General features: G+C 40.4%; 1 protein-coding gene across 2 annotated transcripts in view; it reads left to right on the top strand.

Moving 5' to 3' along the window:
- Positions 1 to 12,869: 12,869 nt before the first annotated feature.
- Positions 12,870 to 19,409, top strand: part of ddr1 (discoidin domain receptor tyrosine kinase 1) — a 47,711-nt gene continuing 41,171 nt past the window's right edge. The window contains exon 1 of one of the 2 annotated variants that reach the window (XM_060870718.1): positions 12,870 to 13,189. The gene's annotated coding sequence lies outside the window, so the exon portion shown is untranslated. The remainder of the gene's footprint in view (positions 13,190 to 19,409) is intronic. The other variant, XM_060870717.1, reaches the window with a different exon arrangement.

The raw sequence follows: 19,409 nt of genomic DNA, 5'->3' as shown, positions 1-19,409 counted from the left end.
AAACACTGGGCTCAAAGAAAAAAAAAATCTTGACCTCCGCTAGTTCTGGTGCTCGTCTGAGGACAGGAATTTAGCGCAAGACAATCCACTGCAACGCGGACTAAACCCTGTGCACTGCAGATAAGGTACGGCGTTTTTTTAATTTCCTGAAAAATAACGGTTTTGGAGATACGAGGATTCCGCCCGACAGCGACGATATCCACCAGTGGTGGTGAGAACCTCCCTGAATGACTTCCTGTGTACATTCATACATGCTGTATAGCCAAAAGTATGTGGACACCTGGTCATCACACATCGATATGTGGCTAATCCAAAACCGTCGAAGAAATCAGAGAATTGTAAGATGTCTTTCTATGCTGTAGTATTACACAGGTAGTATTACTCACAGGTAGCCGCAGACAAGACCGTATTACACCAATCTTACGTTCTTTGCACTGGCTGCCGGTCCGATACCGTATCGAATACAAGATTCTGCTATTCGTCAACAAAGTTCTCAATAATCTAGCTCCCAAATATCTATCTGATTTGATTATGTACAATCCTTCGAGATCACTTAGATCCCAAAATGGTCATCTTTTGCTGGTACCACGATCTCGTCTGCAACGCAGGGTAGACCGAGCTTTCGCAGTAGAGGGCCCTAAGCTGTGGAATAACTTGCCACCACCAGTCAGAACTGCTTCTACGTTTGCGGAATTTTAATCCATGTTAAAAACACACCTCTTTTCCTGTGCTTTTAATTGTTGGTAATTTGTACGTGTTCTTTTATATTTGTGTTCTTTTTTCCTTTTCATTTATCTCTATGTACAGCACTTTGGCCAGGTCAGGCGGATTTTAAATGTGCTTTATAAATAAAATTGAATTGAATTGAATAGTATTTAAATTTTCCATTTACCGGGCCAAGCATGTTCCAGCACGACTGTGCACAAAGCGACGTCCAGAAAGGTTGGAATAGAAGATCTCCGACCTCAACCCTACTGAAGACCATCGGGATGAACTGGAACACAGACTTCACCCCGAGCACCCTAGCACAAAATCAATCCCCAATTTGATTTCATGAATGAACACAAACCCCACAGGCTCACTCTATACTAGTGGAAAACCTTCCCAGTAGGGTGGAGGTTATTAAAATCCAGGAGTAAATCTGGAATGAGATGCACAACAAACAAAGAGGCGTGAGTGTCTGCTGTCACCACAAATATTTGACCTTACAATGTAAGAAAGCGGGGGCCACCGTGGCTTAAGGGTTAGCACGTTCGCCTCACACCTCCAGGGTTGGGGGTTCGATTCCCGCCTCCGCCTTGTGTGTGTGGAGTTTGCATGTTCTCCCCGTGCCTCGGGGGTTTCATCCGGGTACTCCGGTTTCCTCCCCCGGTCCAAAGACATGCATGGTAGGTTGATTGGCATCTCTGGAAAATTGTCCGTAGTGTGTGATTGCGTGAGTGAATGAGTGTGTGTGTGTGTGCCCTGCGATGGGTTGGCACTCCATCCAGGGTGTATCCTGCCTTGATGCCCGATGAAGCCTGAGATAGGCACAGGCTCCCCGTGACCCGAGGTAGTTCGGATAAGCGGTAGAAAATGAATGAATGTAAGAAAGCCACAGAGTGATTCTTGTTTGGCTCAGCACTATTTCCAAATTACATGATACACTACTGGCTAGCTGGGATACATACAGTATAACCACATCTACATAACTAGCATTCTATTTCACCTGCCTTTACGGTCAGGGAAAGACCTGAATAACATGTACCAAAATAGCAACGAAACTGACCCACTTTAGAACCTACTGGTAAAGTGATCAGAGATGACCGTTGCATTCATTATACTTGGAGCGGTGATGTTCTATCACCAGAGGATTGTTGAGAAAAAGCAGTGTGATGCACAGTGTAGACTGTAAATGGAGAAGACAGTAGGGTGGGATGACCAGCCTCTAGTTAGATAAATGTGCTTCCCATGCTTTTCTTCTGTCTAAGGATTGGTCTGATGTTCAGATGTCCACCTTCTGGTCTAAAAAGTATTACAGAGTATGTACTGGGAACAACAGGGAACGCATTGATGACTGATTTTACAAAAATTGTTTGATTACACGTTGGAAGATTTCCTATGAATCATGATTCATTTTGGTTTCTTTACCTGACTGGGTTAAGTGTTAAGCAAGCTTTTGCACATGGACCATAATATAATTGATATTTAATTGGAAAATTCATTTAACCGCCACATGCTGTAGTGTTATTGTTTTGCTTTAACTACAGTACGTGGTAAGTTGTTTTTGAGTCTGATACAAATCACCTGTAACCTACCAAAACACAACACACAAAACGTACGTACACAAAGCAGCCAAATAGAAAATTACCTAATTTCCTGGAGTTAATGTAAAATCATGTGCCTGCTTATGATTATCGTGTTCCCAGAACTGCTCTCATGTTTCGCTCACTGGAGAAAGCTATAAACTGTGCTAATTAAATTCTGGCGTGTCAGATTCTTTGAGAAGCCATTGGTCATACCAGCGCTGGCCATATGCACTGCATTAGTGTGGAGTGAGACATGAAGCAGCCTGCCATTCCCATGATGTTCTAAAAACCCTTACAACACCGTTAAGACACGCCATCCACTCCATATAAAGTAGTCGAATGAGCCGGGGTAATGAACTGAAGGCATCACGTTACCAGTGTCTGAGATTGTTTTTTTGCCACATAAACCTCAGCCCAGCAGTAAACAACAGTTTAAACGGATGTCAGAGGGGAACCAGCCATAGAGACATCAACATAAACCAACCCGCATCCTACTCGGGGTTAAATAAGGGACTTCTGTCCTCGTGCGCTGTCGGCCTACACAGTTTTCCCTTCTACGTCTTACAACACTCGTGATTCAATCCGGATAGTGGTGTGATGAAAGAGAAAACAAATTGAAACCCTTCAGACCTTCAGTCATGACATGGCTACGGTGCACATCACATACACAGCCAGGGGGCAATGCAGATTCATTGTTAGCATATTATTCAAATTCTGATTAGCAGAGCTGAATTAGTAAAGCAATAAAGCACACAGGTTCATAATCTGACGCAGGAGTTTGTCACGTAGATAAACTGCAGAACTAGGAACACTATTAAGTAAGAATACAGTATTTGTGCTACATTTATGAACTGTGAGTGACCGTCTTGTTCAACCCACAAGCTGAAGTGTGACTGGAAATGAAATGCAACCTGGTTTTAGTCATTTCTCTAAAACACTGCTGGGTTAATACGTAACAGGTCATATGTTGGGTTGACCAGTAATGTGTCATAGTGTTTAATACATTACATTTTATTCATAATTTAAAAAAAAAACACTTTTACAATTCTTAATTAATTCATTTGTATTTGTGAAATGCTATTAACAGTGCATATTGTCACTAAGCATCTTTACAGAATATATCATTTAAAAATTTTTATGTATTCCTCATAAGTGAGTCAGACGTGACGGCGGTGAAAAAAAATCTCATTTTGAAGAAGAAACCTTGAGAGGAACCAGACGCATAAGGGAACCTCATCTGAGTGACACCGGATAGTGTGACGATTATTAACAAATTCCCTTCTATAACTGTGTACTAGAAGGTCAAAAAAGTGCAAACCGGTTAAATCATTCTGGTTGTAACATGAAGTCTGTCGAACATGAGCATGTTTAACATTACAAAGCTACGGTGCTGATTCATTTTCATGCAATATTTCATTTATATCAGGGGCAGGATTTGCCTCGCACCTTCAGGGTTAAGGTTCATTACATTAAACATTCTGTAATTAGACTTTATATTTTATATGAAACATCTATACTATGAATGTTAAAATTACAATATTTATTGCAGCACTTAAAAAATAAAAAAATAAAAAAATATAATTAAATGACAAAAAAATATATATACTTCGCATTAGAACAAGGCAAAACATTTCCCTCAAGTGGCTTACTCAGGAAAATACTAGTTACCGTAGATGCATGGTGTAACACATGAGAATCTTCCTCAGGTCTTCATGATGATGGGAAAATCCCAACTGTTAACAAGCGCTGTATGATTCACGCCTGTGGCATCGTGACACCAGGGTCCAGAGATGTGAATGGGGTTAAACAAGTTCGATGCTCTCTAAACCAAGACACCAATCTTGAGTATATTCAACAAAGAATAAATGACAAAAGTCAAGCTGAACAAAAGTAGATGACCAAAACCAGGTAACCAGTCCTATTAAAAAAAAACAGACTAATGTTACCTAGCTAGTTGTTAGCCTGTGTACATTGTTATTATATACAGTATATCACTATTCAATATATACTGTATCATATATATTTATATAAATATTATTAGACACTTATTATAGTACCGCTTATCAGTTCAGAGCATCTGTTCCTGTTTTCGAGCATAGTTGAGTTGCTTTGCCTTGTTTCCATGTCAGATGCATGGTTTTTGGGCGCAGTTCTTCCATGAAGAGGACTTCTGGCCATTAGATGGACTTGCGTTCCACCGGTTTCCATCAGTTTCTTGCTGATGGCATTTTCCGATGTTAAAGGGAAGTAAGCAGGATGTGTCAATCACCTGCTGCATTGTTTCTTTGGCCGATCACCGCATCTAGGTTCCTCAATGTTTCTTTGTACTTCTTAAAAATAGCTCGAACAGCACATCTTGAAACCCCAGTCTGCTTTGAAATCTTTGCCTGTGAGAGACCTTGCTGATGTAATAGAACTATCTTGTGTCTTGTTACTGTGCTCAGTCTTGACATGGTGTAGGACCTGTTTCATGAAAATGTCCTTGACAACCTCTCCTTAGTCCTCACCCAGATTTAATGACTCTCCCTCAACCTACATATGAAATTATTGATCATTAGCTTCATTATTCTTCTGATTGCTCACTTTGCATTTTGTAAATGAATAAATATAAACAATTCCTTATATATTTTTTAAAACATTCTACAGCATTTCTTCAAAGCTGTCTTAAACTTAGATAGATAGATAGATAGATAGATAGATAGATAGATAGATAGATAGATAGATAGATAGATAGATAGATAGATAGATTGATTGATTTCAGGTTTGATTTTAAAATTTAGAACAAAATGCAATTTTGACACTACAAATTTTACAGAAACATGCGATTCACTTGACCATTGACGTGAGGCTGTGTGACTCACTAAAAGGCAAAGAAATACTAGTACACCTGTCTAAATGAGGAACAACTGGATGACAATGGAGAAGTTGAGTGATTTGTATGCAGTATGTCACTGGGATAGACCAATAACATCATGATTAACGTCCCTCCCTCCTTCCCTCACTCACTCACTCACTCACTCACTCACTCACTCATTTACTCACTAACTTATTTACTTTCTCACTCACTCAATTACTCACTTATTCACTCCCCCACTCCTTCATTCACCCACTCACTCATTTACTCACTAACTTATTTACTTACTCACTCACTCAATTACTCACTTATTCACTCACTCACTCCTTCATTCACTCACTCACTCATTAATATTTTCATTCACTCACTTATTCACCACAGTGTATCCAGAGCCAATTATGTGAACACTAGGTGTGAGGTGGTTAAACACTCTAAATGGGAACAGGGCAGTCCATCACAGGACCCCTGCAATTATACCTGGGGCAATTTTGAGTCACCAGTCCACACACAGGCATGTTATTGGCAGGAAACCAGAGCACCCAGAGGAAACCCAGCCAACATGCAGAGAATGTGAAACTCCACACCTGAGCAGACACCCATACAAAATAAAATTCATGGCCCCCAGATGGCTTTTGAGTTTTGTGTCTCCGGTGGATGGGATGTGTATTCTGTGTCTTGACTGTTGTGTATTTAAAGTTTGCATTCAGTTGGGCAGTTCTGAAGGTCCAAACTAAGCAGCTTCTACAGTGTCCTAAGTCAACATAATAACAGAAGATGATAGGAAGTTTTAATTAGGCGTAAGGTTTATTCCTCATATGCTGTAAGTATTTGCCTTGACTGGGTCTCTCTTTTTCATGTCACAGATGAAAAGGTCAAAAAACTATTTACCTGTAGTCATCTTCATCACGTAGCTTTCTCAGACATTTTTTTGTTAATCATTTGTGTGCTTATGATTGCCCTTGAGGGTGTCTGCATGCATGTGTGTCTGTGTGTGTGTTTACCCCGTCCCTGTTTGGGAGTCGGAGCCTGTGCGTCAGTAGATATATTTAGCTTGGGTTCTCACTCCATTGCAATGGCAGCCATTTAAAAAGAAAGCCCACAACCCCCACTCTGCTCACTCTCACTATAAAGCAAGATACAGCCTACAGAGAGAGAGAGAGAGAGAGAGAGAGAGAGAGAGAGAGAGAGAGAGAGAGAGAGAGAGAGAGAGAGAGCACTGAGGTTATACCTGGAGCTGCAGAATTAGCCCCGTGTATCCATGTGGAACAATCAAAAAATAGGCACAGGGTGTGTTCAGACTCACCTGCCTTCCTGGTTTAGCACTGAGCCTATCGACGGCAGTGGGCAGCAATTTGCAGCATGTACTGGTTTGGCGTATCCAGAACAGCCCGAAAATTACAGTCATTTACAGAAAGTAGTGTCAAAAAATGAAGAAAAGAGAGCGAGAGAGAGAAAGGAATAAAGTAGCTGTAATTAGGAGAGACAATGAGTCAGACAGGGGAATGTGCCTCAGACAAGGGAGCTATTGAATTAAGCCACAGTCTCACCAAAAACCACTTATGTTGTGCAGGCACAAAAAAAAAAACTGGATTATCATGAATTTTTTAAGGGAAAACGGAGGGCTGGTTCAATGAGAGGAGAGAGACACACAAACAGCTTTAGACGTTTCTCTGTCTTTATTTCTCATTAAGGCAATTAGACATCAAGCTGTTGTTGTAGGGCTGGGGATCTCCTAACTTTTCCAAAACTGAAACAACCTAGAGGTATAAAATGAGAGGTTGGACTTTGTAGAGTTCATTGTAGACCATCAGACAAAGACAAAGACATGCTCAGATAAGGTTGTTTGTTTATCTTTATCTTTGTCTTGATGGCCTGGTGTGAGAGAGGTGGTTGTGAGCTTTTCTGATAATATTAGATTTTAGTCCACTTGTAAATAGTTGTAGGGTGTAAAATGAAAACAAGGGACGAATAGAGAAGCCTGTCCTGTCATTCATCTATCACATTTATTCGTATTCTGTCTGAATCCTATGAGCAGCCAGTTATTCACATGTTCTACAGAGTTCCCCAAAGCTCCATGCTGACCCCCGCTCGGACACCCGTCTAGCAACCAGGCGCTGTGACCCTACGACCTCCTGACATCTTCACCTCTTCCAAAAGCCTAAAGGGAACGGCTCTAAATGGCTGCCACGCTCTCGACCAGCCGTTAAAACCGACTCATAAAACTTCCAGCTCACACACATTTCACACATTCTTACTGTCATTTGTTCAAAGTACTCACATTCATCCAGACAATCAGGGGAAGTCAGGTGGAGGTCTGATAATTAGACAAACATATCTTAGATTGCATTCAAGATTGTAATAAGATTGTTTTTAATTGATTTTTTATAAAGATTCAAATACGGGTGTCATTATTTATGGAAATTGTTGATTGTGTTGTATATTATGGTGTAATATACAGGTTATGAGATTAGTCATTGTAGTCACCTTCCATTTGTTTTTCTGTGTGGCTCCATTCTATTCCATTCCATCTCTCTCTCTCTCTCTCTCTCTCTCTATCTCATGAACAAAGCTCACCCCGAGGCCCCAGACAACAAGTGCTGCTGATCTTATTTCACATAAAACGCACACACAGGCAGGCAGCCATCCTTCAGAATGTCTCCCTGAATCATCCTCCTTTATCCTTTTTTTCTTGGGTAAAAAGGATCCTAGCACTCCTGAGGCAACATGAAACTGTACACTTTCTGATGTCCTGTACCATCCCTAATCCCTAAAGTGTAGACATTTTTTTTTTACCTTTTGTGTCTTTCACTTAGAAAGGTACAGTATATCTAGGTTTCCAGGTAAATATATTTTAAAGTTGTGAACGATAAGTTTAGCAACCCACTGATAAGAAAAGGTACAGAATAATACCTGATACCATGGAGGACAACAACAAGGCAGTGAATACACCTGTAGTCTGTGTGTGTGTGTGTGTGTGTGTGGGTGGGTGGGGTGTGCATGTGATGCTGACAGACAGTGTAGATGTTGAGGCATAATGTGGTATGGGGTAAGGATGGAAAAAGAGAGAGAGAGAGAGAGAGAGAGAGAGAGAGAGAGAGAGAGAGAGAGAGAGAGAGAGAGAGAGATTAAATGTTTCAGCAGGGGGAATGAGTGGAATGTAAGTTTGTGTCAAGTTCCCAACATTCTGCAGGCCTGACATACTGAGAGTGATCAGCCTGCTCTGCCCCTCAACAGCTGTGTGTGTGTGTCTTTGTGTGTGTCTGTGTGTGTTTGTGTGTGTGCCTGTGTGTGTGTCTTTCTGTGTGTCTGTGTGTGTTTGTGTGTGTGCCTGTGTGTGTGCTTGTGTGTGTGCCTGTGTGTCTGTGCGTGCGTGTGTGTGTGTGTGTGTGTGTGTGTGTGCATCCGTGCGTGCATGTGTGTGTGAAGACAGAGCGAGAGAGAGAGAGCGCGGGGGGGGACACACAAAAGATTTTTCTCTTTAAAAAAAATAAACAATTGAGGTTTTGTCACATGCTTATTATAAGAATAATAAACCTAGTATAATCATTTTATGCAAACTGTGACATATTTAAATGTAATGCTCCCCTGGGATATAAAACACACAACACACCCACACTCTTGCTCTTGCTCTGTAGATTTATTGCACTGTCAAAATCCCAAGACTATCTTTCCTCAACTGTCTGAGTCCCTAAGAATGAACCATTTACTTCTCTTCATGCTTCTTTCCCCTCTCTCTCTCTCGCTCTCTCTCTCTCTCTCTCTCTCTCTCTCTCTCTCTCTCTCAGTGTGAATTCCACACAGGATTGGACCTGCACTTTTCATGCTTCACTGTTTTCTTCACAAAGCCAAAGGAAAGTGGGAAGAGTAAAAACTTTTACTGTGAGAGTACAAAACTACTTCAGCAATCAGAAAAGCGATTCACATAAAATGTGTGTGTGTTTGTGTGGGTAGGTGTGTGTGTGTGTGTGTGTGTTTGTGTGGGTGGGTGTGTGTGTGTTTGTGTGCTGGGTGGGTGTTTGTGTGAGATTGAGAGAGAGAAAGAGAGAGAAAATGCGAGAAGCAGAGCAAAGACAAGGAAGAGGAGATGAACACAACACAAATGGAGCTCAAAGGTCATAGTAACATTGAAAAGAGGACCAAGAGTTACCAAGACAACTCACAAAGCCCGGCTTTTGGAAGCAGCACAGAAAAAAGACGGAGCGAATGAGGGTAATGGGGGAGGAAGAGAAAAGAAACTAGAGGGAGAGATTATCTTGCTATGATGTTAAAAGTTAAGCCCATATTTTGTAGGGCCACACTCGGGTATATCATGTTGCCTCCAGTTCCCCAAAGCAATACATTGACAATATGAGACCTAAAGCTCCACCTCCACCAGCACCAGCACGTTACTGCATTATAATGATTCATACTGTACTGCTGTATTACTCAGAACTGGCTATTTTTCATTGTTATGTTTGCTATACACCGCGCTGCCAGTTTATTAGTTACCAGTAAAGTAAACATTAGGTTTTTTTATTTAATGTCCTTAATTTATGTCATAGGCTGCTGGACGATACAAAGAGTAAGAATTTCATTGTATGGTGTGACACACTGTTACCTGTAGATATGATGATAAACTCTTGAATCTTGAATCTTTAAAAATAAATTTTCTGCTGAAAACTATTTGAGAAATTACTTCGCAAACAACTTTTTAAATATCAACACAAGATAGCTATGCTGAAGCGAACACCAGCTCGATTGCTAAAGGTAACGTTAGCTTTGGCATATTTATTTTTTTTGTAGCTTAATACTGCTGCGGTTTAAGTAGCTTTCTAGGTTTGTAAGCTAGCTAGTTAGCTCTAGCACAGATTTGTCTTACATGTAATCATATAGGTTGTAGCAGATATATTTAACACAGTAGGCACTCGTTGCTAAGTTTAATACTGTAACGCCTCAGAACATTTGGCTAGCTAGTCTAGCTTACTCGGCTAGCCAATGGTGTACCTGTATATTTTGCCACAGGTTGTATTTTCAGGTGATTAATGCTGATATCTTTACAGGTTTATAATTCAGGTGATTAAATACTGTGATTAAACTTCTAGGTCATTAACATTTTTTCCAAGTACTATGACAGGACTACATGTAGTTTGTTATTTTCCACTTCTCTTATCAGGTTTATTGATTTATTGATCTAATAATAAAGTACGTACTCTTTTTCTCTGTTTTACTCTGTTTCTTATCTCATATACAGTTCCCAGCAAGTTACCAGCCCTCTTGTTTCATAAGAAAGCATGTCTATCATAATTTATTGTTTATATAACCCTCCTGTTGTAAATCCATTGTAATAAATAAATAAAGTCAGTATTTCTGTTTATTATCAAGCTCTACTTGATATGCTCTAGTTAATTTATTTGATCTCCTTTGAGTGTCTAATGATTTAAAACAGTAATCATTAGACCTAAAACTATTTACCTTTCACATAGCTGAGAAAAAAACTAATAAAAAGATACCTTTGTGTTTGTGAATCCCATTTCCATCAGTAAAAGCCATTATTCACAAAAGGAAGAAAGCTGGACACAAGAGTGGAAAAAAAACCCAGCCAGAGACATTAAACAGAAAGAGACCTGTAAAAGTCCTTGAATAAAAGTCAACGTTTTTACCACAAACAGTAATGTTATTTGGGTTTTTTTTTTGTGTTCAAATTTTACGCTACACTTTTTGATCTATATGTTATTTGTGATCAAAAACATACATTTAAAAAAAAATACAATAAAAAACTTGTATCGAATGTCTTGCTGATTTCAGAATTTCTATTTCAGCCTAGTTTTCAGCTATTCTGTGCAATAAATGTGCTATTTACTGTGTTACTGTGTACTATCCTGCTCTGTTATTTATTTTATTATACTGCAATGACTTTTATATTGCACCTATAGTGTGTACACTTGTCCTGTCTTCCACTCAACAAACTGTATATACTTTCTGTAGTCCATCTTCAGGCTTTATACTTTATACCTTCTTATATAGAAGACTGTGATTCTGCAGGCTCTTCCTGCGGCACAATCAAATTCTAGATAAGGTAAAATAATTTCCCTGACTGCCTCAACTCTGGCTCTTAACTGCCCTGTCTTAATGGCTTGATTATGCTAATTCTGCAAATTAAAGGCTATCTACATTGGCAATGTCAGTGCTCATTTATTCATTTATTCATCTTCAGCAAACGCTCCATCCTGGTCAGGGATGTGGTGGGTGTTGTGAGGCAGGAATACACCCTGGATGAAATGCTCATCCAGGCAATGCATCACACCACACACACAAACTCATACTCACTATATGCAATTTAGCATAGCCAGTCCATCTACTGGCATATTTTTGGGCAGTTAGAGGAAACCAGAGAGGAAAAGAAACGCCAGACAGGAAAAGGAGAACATGCACGACTCTGCACAAATGGCAACCAGAACTTTAGGCCCTGGAACTGTGACATTCGTACTTCATCGGTTTAAATTATATATCGATTTATTCAGGCCAAATGTTATTAACCACACAAGTATGGCAATAAGAGCAATGGCTGAGGGAGTTAAGCAAACAGAGAGAGCAGCAGGAAAGCTGAGAACTTGATGGTTGTAAAGAGACCCAGGCTTAGCACCTGCACTTGGGTCAGTATATAGCTAACACCTGGGCTGTAGGGATATCTCCAGGTCGGAAGTAGGGATTATAAATGGCATGTATGCCCAGAAATGACTGTTCTATAAGAGCACAGTGCAGAGAAGGCATTTCCCGTACAATTCATTAAAAACAGCATCTGTTTTGTCTTACAACAACCCAAAGCCTGTGTTCTTTTCTCTCTCTTTTGTAGAAATTATTCTGAATGTTTTGCAGTAAACCCAAACACAGAAGGTAGAAGGAGTTCAGGCTCATGTTAGAGATGTGTGTTGATGGAGGAATGCATGTAGAATCATAGCACCGGATCTTTTGTTACAGCCTTGCATGAGCTCAACAAGTATCAACACATAACTGATCAGCACTCTCTGTTTCATCCATTCTCTGCCATCATTCAATGCCTGCCTTCACTTCACCACACCCTTTTTGGGGATTTTTCTGGCTTATATTTGTGAAAGAGAGACTTATAACCCAAGATAGCCATTTTCCAGCAACACCTCGGATCACTACAGGCTTCGGTGATGAGCAGTTAGTTTAAACTTCTGACTTTTAACACTGAAGCATCTAAATCACTGTCTTTACTGCCTAGGGCAGGTAATTGTATACAGTTACAGCTGCCTGCTCTATAATAATGGACTCTTTTGAAACAACAAAGAGGGAAATCTTCAGTTAAAGACGGTACTTTGGTTGACTTTTTTCAGACCTTTCTTTGTATATACACAAGACCATACAATGAGCAATTAGTCACTGCAATGAGCAAAAACACATGCAATTGTCCAAACACAAAGAATAAGGTGATTTTTTTTTTTTTTTTTTTTAAGCCAAGAAAGGGTTAACAAGGTGAATCCTGTTGTTTCCTTTTAGGTAATATGATATTTCATATCCCCTCGACAGACCAAGCTGTTCCTGTAAAAAAACGTTTCTCTCAGGGGCGCGAGCGCACGTCAAGTATCATTTACAAGATCCCGCTGCCAGATCACGGGGTCTTTCCACAGCTCGTAACTGATTGGCCGAGTGTCAGATCTAATATTTAAATCACTGCGCGATGATTGGACGCCATGGGAACAGGTTATGCAAATGAGCACCTGGTAGCGGTCTCTGGGAGAAGGGGACGAAAAGCCTCGAGCGGCTGTTAGACTGTTGGTTATCGGTGTAGAATTGATATAAGAAAGTATTTTGTTTAAGTTAAAACAAAAAAACTAACAAACAAACACAAAACGCGGTTTGCTTTGCACAGGTGTGTAAATCTTTAGTCTTTAAATCGTCTCATAGGGCATACGGCAGTGATTTTAGTCTCGCGCGCTCGTGTGTGTGTGTGTGTGTATGTTGGATTTTTACCTGCTGTGATCCACTACACTGACCCAACGGAAAACTTTCCAGGTCCGAAAGCTTCTTGTTTCCTGGCATTTCGGTAAGTAATGAGGACACATGATGACTATATTTACCCACCACAGATAGTCTGTGTGTGATTGTGTGTCATTTATGATTATAAATATCTGTAGCAGATTTGATATGTTCTCCTTCGGCGGATTTAGGGATCTACTGAGCAGTTGCTGCTCCAACTGTTGCTGTTGTATAAGAAAAGAGACCACACGTGTGCTTTTTTTTTTTTAAATATTTTATATTTAAAAGTTTGTCTCTTGACTCTACAGACTGCCATAGGAATTAATTTGTTACTGTTTATTATCTTTTTACATTTTTTAAGCACCGAGGTGCATGGTGTTTATATCTTGCCCGGTTTTTCGGCGTCAGTGTGTCTCTGTGTGTGTGAGTGAGTGAGTGTGTGTGTGTGTGTGTGTGAGTGTGTGAGAGTGTGTGTATATGAGAGTGTGTGTGTGTGTGTGTGTGTGTGAGAGAGAGTGTGTGTGTATGTGTGTGTGTCTGTGGGTGTGAGTAAGTGTGGGTATGTTGGACGTGTTGGATGGTGGCCACGAAGATCTCGAAGATTACAGATTGCCTGTAAAACTGTAAAAGTTCCTTTCCTTATCACAAATATATAGTTCTCATATAGTTCATGGCTTTGTAATGACTGAGCATACACAGACAAGTCTTATACACCTGTGGCCAAAACCAGGGTGACTTTTTGAGCAATATATCGTTAATATTCTCATCGCGAAATCTGATCTCGGTAAATTTGCACTGAATTCATGAGCTCTGAGCACTCTGAACAAAGCCTTTAAGAATTCTGACATTCTTATCATTTTAAGGAGAAGAATCCTTTATTTGTCACATATACATTACCACACATTATTACATATACATTATTTTCTTCACGTATCCCAGCTTGTTAGGAAGTTAGGGTCAGATCACAGGGTCAGCTATTATACAGCATCCATGGAGCAGAGAGGACTAAGGGCCTTGCTCAAGGGCCTGAAAGAGGAAAACTGGAAATGCTGTGTGCTTGAACATCAATATTCTGATCATTAACCCAGAGCATTAACTGGTGAGCCACTAATGCCGAACAAACAATCTTTCTGGTTCACATCACAGACGAAAAATTAAAAATACAGAAGGATATCAGTGCTCTAAGCATTGGTCACTACTTCTGTGATCTCTGCTGTGAGACATTATAGGTTGTGCCAGTCAACATCACACAGGTTTTTGCCGTAATATGTCAGTGGATTGGTAAAAAAAAAAAATCTCGTAACCAGTCTGACGCTGATGATGCCAGGAAACACTGCGTTAAATCAACACAGCTGTAGTTTTTATAAAGATAAATTATGCTGGCCTTTAAAGGTGGGGTCTCTGTTGTTTGAAAGCCAATGTTGACATTTGAAATCACCAAAACAAAAACGCCCCTAACCCAAATGGGTCCCACCCCTGTTTTGCTAGCTCCACCCCACACATACACCAGACAAGTATAACCCAAGTATAACCCAGACAAGTATTATGGCGGAACCTGCTGTTGTGGCTGGCCGAAGGGATATTTTTATCAATAAATGAACTCAATGAGTAATACTATGGTAATACAAATGTGTTTTTGTAGTACTGTGTATTGTACCATGAAAGGTTTATCTCCGTTTCACGTGGAAGACGTTCAGTTCTCTCCAACGCTGGAAAGCTGATCCTATATTAACACGGGTCCTGCTTCTTGCCTTATCGTAAGACTTTCTTCGCCTTCTTTCTTTGTTTTTATCTGCCATGTCAATGTTAAAACCGTTTTCTGCTAATGTCACACATACGCATTGAACACTCTCTCCGCCCATATTGACAAGACACGCCCCTTTCTGAGCAAATATCTCCAAAGGAACCGAAGGCGAAAGTTTGGCAAATAACTTTCTGCTTATTGGCTACACATTAGTTTTGTTTTTGTTTTGTTTTTGGCGGCCCAATGCAGTTTTCTGAAGCATTTCTCCATCAACGGAGACCCCACCTTTAATCCTGTACAGTCACTGCGTGTTACTCAGTCACTTACTTAGAATAACAAATAAAACCATCACAAATTTGATCATTTAGACAAATAGAGAAATAAAACAGCAAGAAAGTGCAAAGCCCTCTGTCATGGTGAAAAACATACAGATTGTCTACAAAGCACTGTAGACTCCTATAAATGTTAACTAAATGGTTTTAGTTAACAGAAAAAAACAACAAATGATTATAACAATGATTATAAGGTATAGATTATGTGGCTTGGCTGCCCCCGTCCCTGTGAATGAGCCCTTACTATAGAACACTATATATTAATGTAATAGAATAATATAATATATTAAAACAAGCACGTCGATATGGATGCAGCTTTTTTGTTTCACCCGGGATTGTCGTCACAGCTGTTATTATAGTAAATGAATCCAAGCCTTCGGCAACGCCATGCTATAAAGCATCAACTACTATTCAGCAACTACGGGTGAAACTGATAAGAACAGAATATGCTCATGAGGAATGTCGACTTTCTAACTTTCAGGTTCTGGAAAGTTAATCTTAAACCTTAATGTGCCCATTGATAGTTTGCCAGGATTCCAGGGCATTGTTTTAATAGAATAGAATAGGATACGATAATTTTATTAATCCCCATTGAAATTATTATTGTTATTATGTAAAGTTAAGCATGTACAGTAGTAATATTATCACAGTGTCGCAAAGTGTCTAACAATTTATCTAAACTGCTCTGGAGACATTTCCAGATTGCTCGGGAACGGAGGCAGTGGTTTTTCCAACCGAGCCGTGAGTTTGTCCAGTCACGTTGCTTTTTACAACTCTTAATGGATCACTTGGGTGTAATAATAGCACTTAGTTGTGAAAAGCACTTGTATATAGGGACTCGCATTGTTTCTATTCATTCAGCCTTTCTTAAAGTGTACAACGTGTGCAGCAGCTCCTGACAAGAAAACAGGATGAACGAGCCGACGGTTTAAGAGTAAGTGTCCGAGGAGCTTCTGCCTCACTGACCGGCTCAGTGCCAGGTCACCGCAGGTCACAGCACAGAGAACAAGCAGGATTGTGTTAACCGTATGTCGAGCAAATATCTCCAAAGGAACCGAAGGCGAAAGTTTGGCAAATAAAATCATACTGTTCAGTTAGTCTCTTAATTGTTCAGGAGGTTGTACAGATATTCGTTTCTCCCTCTTAGCTGTGTACATTTCTTATTAGTTTCACTGCTGCATGGTTCCTACTAATTCCTGAATAATAACTAGTCTTATAACTAGTCTCTTATAACTACTTATAATAACTAGTGCAAATCTTTCTACTGCTGGTTTCCATAGTAATAACAGTTATCAGTGGGTGGCACATTCACCACACATTCACAAATTCAGCAGTGTATATCTACATCATATCATAGTCTTTGCTCACGTTGCTAGTCGTTACACCAAGTCGCTCTATATTTGCATAAAGTTCAACTTTTCTTAACTTTGTCACGTCACTGGACACGGCCACGTCTAGTCACCAGCGGTCGCTCGTGTTGCTGGAATTCGCCAGCTCTTGTTGCTAAAGAACAGTCTCTGAGTCGCTCTGTGTATGAACACAGCTTGTTTTTTTAAGCCTAAAATCATTGTGATCAATGGTTGTGTATATTCCAAGTCATAAGTCACGATGTCAGTTATTTTCCCTATATGACCGAGATCTAATAAAAGGTCACATTCAGTAACGTATTCATTAAAGGTGGGGTCTCCGATTTTTGAGAAATGCTTCAGAAAAATAAGTCGGGCAAAATACTAAACAAATACAAAACTAACGTGTAGCCAATGAGCAGAAAGGGGCGTGTTTTTTCAATATGCGGCAGAGAGAGTGTTCAGTGTGACATTAGCAGAAAGCGGTTTTAACATTGACATGGAGGATAAAAACAAAGAAAGAAAGTGAAGAAAGGCTTACGATAAGGCAAGAAGTAGGACCGTGTTAATATAGGATCAGCTTTCCAGCGCTGGAGAGAACTGAAGGAGCAGGAAGTTGGCGCATATTCACAGATTGGAGTTTCCCGAGTCAATAACTCCTGAGCTAAACGCTGTTACTACACAAATAACACCTCTTTTCTATCGTAGTAATGTAGAGACGCAGCTACAACCGTGTTTTGTGTAGTAACAGCGTTTAGTTCAGGAGTTATTGACTCGGTAAACTCTAATCTGTGAATATGCGGCCAACTTTACTTAAGACGCCGAGGCGCTTTTTTCCTTCTCGATAGGTGAGTAACGTTGGTTTTGTTTTGTTTCACAGAACTAATATATGTCTTTGTCCTTTGATTGATTATGCTTGTGTGTCATTTTTGCTTGTTTGTTTATCTGCAATCGTATTGTTCTTCCCTTCAGCTATGATAAAGACACATTTCTTTCCATTAGTTGCCTGGGTTACGTATGTATGTATGGGCGGAGCTATCAATACAGGGGTGGGACCCATTTGGGTTAGGGGGGTGTTTGTTTTAGTGATTTCAAATGTCAACATTGGCTTTCAAAAATCGGAGACCCCACCTTTAAAGTGTCCCTAATATCAAAAGGGTCTTTCAGAGCCCTTTATACCTGTCCATTAGTTTTGGTGACACTGAAACAACAATATATCTGGAGGGATAAAAAAAAAGTTTTGTAACTAGTGAAAAAAATAGATTCATATGCGTGCACGTTTTTGTAACTGTCAATTAAATGCTCTCCAGAACCTTTAGTTTTTTGCTCCACCCCAGGGGGCAGGTCTTGGTCCACAGTAGCACGATCTAGCAGCAATCGTGTTTCATTTCCGCATTTTGGGATTTTTCGCACGCTGTTCCTTTTTCCAGTAACTGCTTGGCTGACAAAAATAATAGTGTTTTTATTTATTATTCTTTATTTCAAAGAGGGTGCAATTTCTACAAGGTCATGGTGTTATGACCGGGGCATTTCGGAGGTGTCTTTTCAGCCTGGAGACAACGGAAAGATGATTGTAAGAGTAAGTAAAAGATTCTCCTGAAACTCGTCATCGTTCTCCGTGTTAAGCCAGCTCACTAAGCTCCTGTAAGGTTTGTTGGTTTCTATAGATTCACCCCAGATGTCATTCTTGCGTCCTGTCTCAGGCGACAGCGTTTGACTTCTAGAATCAAATCAAAGCTAAGAAGCTTGTTCATTGGGCCGCTTTAACGCCGCTGGGGACAAAACCTTGGTGACTTTAGTGGTGTAGATGTTCTCAGAACACTCTGTGCGTAATTTCTCACGTAGCAGTTTTCTCTGGCTCATATCTATACGGTAAAGGCGTCTCCCCCTTAGACGAGTCTCTGCCCTCCTCTTCTCAGGTTGTTGCATCTCCTAGTGCATCGTCTCTCGTCATAATTCATTCCAGCTCTAGCTATCTCTTGTCCTCCTTCTCTTCCTCGATTGCTTCCTGCCTCTGCTGCACCGCTGCCGTAAATCATTCACCCATCAGCGCCTTTTCCTCCATCTTCTACTCTTCTCTCCCCACCTTCTAAGCATTGGCCGCTCTGTGTCTGTCACTTCTTTTTCCAAATTGTTAGAACTCATTACACGTGTAGCTACACCGGCCTTGCGTTAAAGACAGTAAACCGCGTAATCACGTACATTTCCTTTGCTTTGTAGCACAACAGAGCTAGCGTTAATAATTACAGATTAGTGCTGGGCATGAAGAGGTAAAGTCTTACTTGATGCTCGAAGGCATACTTCTGTTTTAGTTGTACTGAGTAAGTCATGTGTGACCATAGGAATAATGTTTAGGTGATCTGCTCGTTCAGACTCTCAGCTCAATTAGTAAATTTCTGTTCACTGTAGAGTTAATTCACACACAGTGGAAGTGGCACCACACACACACACACACGCTCACGCACACAAAAACAGCAAGTTACATTTCCGTATGTAAAATCGCCATGTCAGGGGAAAAACAAAAAGTCAAACGCATCAAGTAACTGAAACATGTATAACATGTCACGTGTATAAACGCATAAGTGATCATGCAGTCAGATTGTATCCAGGTTATTGTGTAAACCCCGTACACACACCAATGAGTGACGTGACGTGACATACAGCTAAGTACGGTGACCCATACACAGAATTCGTTCTCTGCATTTAACCCATCCAAAGTGCACACACACATCAGTGAACACACACACACCCGGAGCAGCGGGCAGGCATGGGCATGCTGCTGTGCCCGGGGAGCAGTTGGGGGGGGGTTCAGTGCCTTGCACCTCAGTGGTGGTATTGCCTGCCTGAGACTCGAACCCACAACCT

Source organism: Tachysurus vachellii, chromosome 5 (genome assembly GCF_030014155.1).
Source record: "Tachysurus vachellii isolate PV-2020 chromosome 5, HZAU_Pvac_v1, whole genome shotgun sequence".
Classification (NCBI taxonomy): Eukaryota; Metazoa; Chordata; class Actinopteri; order Siluriformes; family Bagridae; genus Tachysurus; species Tachysurus vachellii.
Note: the sequence above shows the minus strand (reverse complement) of the source record. Positions and strands in the feature narration are given on the sequence as shown.